The sequence below is a fragment of the Rhinopithecus bieti genome, unplaced genomic scaffold (assembly GCF_001698545.2).
Source record: "Rhinopithecus bieti isolate Rb0 unplaced genomic scaffold, ASM169854v2 scaffold_44774, whole genome shotgun sequence".
Classification (NCBI taxonomy): Eukaryota; Metazoa; Chordata; class Mammalia; order Primates; family Cercopithecidae; genus Rhinopithecus; species Rhinopithecus bieti.
The window spans coordinates 2,268,005-2,272,099 of NW_016819032.1; positions in this window are offsets into that span (position 1 = coordinate 2,268,005).

Below are 4,095 nucleotides of genomic sequence, written 5' to 3' on the forward strand. Positions count from 1 at the left end.
TTTTTGGAGACGGAGTCTCGCACTGTTGCCCAGGCTGGAGTGCAGTGGCCGGATCTCAGCTCACTGAAAGCTCCGCCTCCCGGGTTTACGCCATTCTTCTGCCTCAGCCTCTGGAGTAGTTGGGACTACAGGCGTCCGCCACCTCGCCCGGCTAGTTTTTGTTGCATTTTTTTAGTAGAGACGGGGTTTCACCGTGTTAGCCAGGATGGTCTCAATCTCCTGACCTCGTGATCCGCCCGTCTTGGCCTCCCAAAGTGCTGGGATTACAGGCTTGAGCCACCGCGCCCAGCCTTATGTATTTTTCAATGGTAAAAAGAAAAAGTAACATGGTTGCAGGAGAAAGAGCTAAAATAAGCAGCAGTGTAATACAGTGGCTCACAGCTTGGACTCTGACCATGAGCATGCTTGCAAGCCAGTCCCAGCCCTGGTCTCATTAGCCATGAGACTTTAGGCAATTTACATAACATTTCTGTCTCAGTTTCCTCATCCTTGAAATAGACATAATAGATTATCTCCATTAGTTTTTTGTGGAGCTTAAATGAGATTATTAAATGTCTAAGTGCAGGCATTAGCTTTATTAATGATTTTCTTCATACAAAGATGATGATGCACAAATCATTTATCTATAAGCATCTCTACCCCTTCTCACCCCGACCACACATACATAATTAAGAGAATATGTCTAAAAGAAAGCAGCGTAGTGCAGCATGTTTAATCATTCCTTCACTCAGCAGCTTCTGCTAGTTACTGGAGGAGCTCCCAAAGCTGTGAGTGACATCACCAATAAAGAGACATATGCAAAACACTGTTAAGTGTGTTAATAGGGTCATGTTTAGCGCAGAACCAAGGAAGGGACCGCCCTAGACGGGAGTGGTTAGAAAAGACCTCTTGGGGCTGCCAGTTGCAGACAGCCTCAGAAAAAGCAGAACTCTAAAGTAGGGAAAGAGGCATTTCACACAAAGGAAACAAAGATGAGAAAGGGCATGAATGCTCAGGAAATTGGACATAATTTGGTTTGACTGGAAAGTAAGAATACCTCTTAGAAAGATGCAAGGGAAGAGGCAGGAAAAGTAGACTTAGGCCAGAAGGCCAAGGGGGCACTAAGCAACATTGTTATTCTCATTGTTTCTATTAGGCTGTGGGGGGCCGGGGTAGTTCCACAAAAGCAAAACACATCCCAGCACTCTGTGAGGCCCAGGCGGATGGATCAGTTGAGGTCAGAAGTCAAGACCAGGCTGACCAACATGATGAAGCCCTGTCTCTACCAAAAAATACAAAAATTAGCCACACGTGGTGGCATGCGCCTGTAGTCCTAACTACTTGGAAGGCTGAGGCGGGAGAATCTCTTGAACCCAGGAGGTGGAGGTTGCAGTGAGCCGAGATTGCACTACTGCACTCCAGTCTGGGTGACAAAGCAAGACTCCATCAAACAAAACAAAACAAAACAAAACACTTAGCAAAGTATTTTAAGTAATTAACTAGATACTTATATTGGAAGGATCTCTGAGGAATAGTTGCAGAGGTCATCCTGAGATGTTAAAATCCATTGGGGAAACAAGAGGATTCAGAAGTCTAAGGGGTCAGCTTCTAGTCCTGGTTTACACACTTTCCAGTTGCATAAACTGATCAAGTTTTTCTCTTTTTTCTTACTCAGTTTCATGAAACTCTGAGAGAATACTGAACAGTTTACAAAGTACTCTTAAGCGTTAATTTTTGTATGTACTGTTGTAAAACAAAATTATTTTTTCTAATGGAAAATTCGTAATTCAACTAGCATTTCCTTAGTTATTCGGGGTGTTAGTTGTGTTACTTTTATATCATGTTATTTTCTAAAATTGAAAAGCAATAAAATCAGTTTTGACAAAACTCAGCTAGCTTGAGAAGAATCAGTGAATCCAGTTCAAGTTTATGTAACTAGAAACACTCAAAGAAGAAATTCAGAATAATCAGATGGAATAAACATGTCATAAATAGGGTCTATTTATTTCAAGGCATGTTTTCAAAAGTAGGTAGGAAAAATGCTTTTTTTTACATTAAAATGTGTATGTTCCATTTACACTGAGTTGTAAAATATTAAGTATCAATGAATATGTACACAATGAATTTTCATTTATTATAGATTTTATTTTGTTTTCCTTTGTTAAAGGAAAACTTCAGCTTAATTAATTTTAAAGAAGTTTAATTGAGCAATGAACAATTTGCAAATCGGGCAGCCCCAGAATTAGAGCAGATTCAGAAAAATTCCAGTGCAGTCATGTGGGGGAAGATTTATGGGCAGCTTAAGGAAAGTGATGTACAGAAAATGGAAGTGAGATACAGAAACAACTGGATTGGTTACAGCTCGGTGTTTGCCTTATTTGAATACAGTTGACTACATTTCATTGGACAAAACTCAGTGATTGGCATAGGCATTGGCAACTATCAGTTTACACCTCCGCGTGTTATAGTTCATGATGTACAGAAAAACCTGTAGGCCGAACTTAAATATGTAAGGAGGCAGCTTTAGGCTAAACTTGATTTAACACCTTTAAAATATCTGAAATGGTATATAACCATCATCAGAAATTTGTGACTAGTATCTTTATATCAAGTACTGAAATAGTGTACTATTAGATATATATTTATAGAGAATAATGATATATGGAATTATAATTAACATGTTTAGGATATCAGCACTTTTTAGTTAATTGACAACAGCCCAAATTCTGTATGTCATCAGTTTCATAAAATATCAATAATTTATATATGTAGTTTAACTGTGAAACAATAATTCAGCATAAATTTTTGATTTGTAAGTTATCAAATAATTAATGAAAAAAGTTTACCACGTGGAATTTTTAGCATACAAAAGCCTGTATTGCATTATTCAAAACAACAGTATTATGAATTTTCTTTAACTTTTGCTTGTTAAATTTTGCACAGAGAAAGTCAGGCAAAGCCGTAAAAGCCTTATTGTTTTATATTAAATGCATGTGGTTCACATCATCTGGCTGGCACAAAAAGGAGATCCCTGATTTGGGAGTCAGATCTTTGTTTTGTAGCTTTTGTCTTATACTCTAATAACCAGTGATCTATGTCAAGGCAGTAAATTTCTGAGATTTCAAATTTTTCCAACTAAAATAAGCATTGAATGCATTTTCCCCTAATTATACAATGTTTATTTTAAGGATCAAATGCAGTAATATGCATTATACATGCTAGAAATTATATATCACTCTTTGAATACATGCAATTATTTTTTCTGAGTTATATATTTTAATTGATATATTTTGATTTTATATTATGGTATGTTAATATAGAAGTAGAGTTAATACTGCCAATGCCAAATGATTTAAGTATTTTCAAAAAGTAGAAAATATTCTGGACACCTAAGCAAATAATTCAACAGAGATATCAACCAATGGAGGAGAACAAAGCCCTCAGAAATAATACCACACATCTACAACCACCTGATCTTTGTCAAACCTGACAAAACAAGAAATGGGGAAAGGATTCCCTATTTAATAAATGGTGCTGGGAAAACTGGCTAGCCATATGCAGAAAGCTGAAACTGGATCCCTTCCTTACACCTTATACAAAATTAATTCAAGATGGATTAAAGACTTAAATGTTAGACGAAAACCATTAAAACCCTAGAAGAAAACCTCGGAAATACCATTCAGGACATAGGCATGGGCAAGGACTTCATGACTAAAACACCAAAAGCAATGGCAACAAAAGCCAAAATTGACAAATGGGATCTAATTAAACTGAAGAGCTTCTGCACAGCAAAAGAAACTAGCATCAGAGTGAACAGGCAACCTACAGAATGGGAGAAAATTTTTACAATCTACCCATCTGACAAAGGGCTAATATCCAAAATCTACAAAGAACTTAAACAAATTTAAAAGAAAAAAATCAAACAACCCCATCAAAAGTGGGCAAAGGATATGAACAGACACTTCTCAAAAGAAGACATTTATGCAGCCAACAGACACATGAAAAAATGCTCATCATCACTGGCCATCAGAGAAATGCAAATCAAAACCACAATGAGATACCATCTCACACCAGTTAGAATGGCAATCATTAAAAAGTCAGGAAACAACAGGTGCT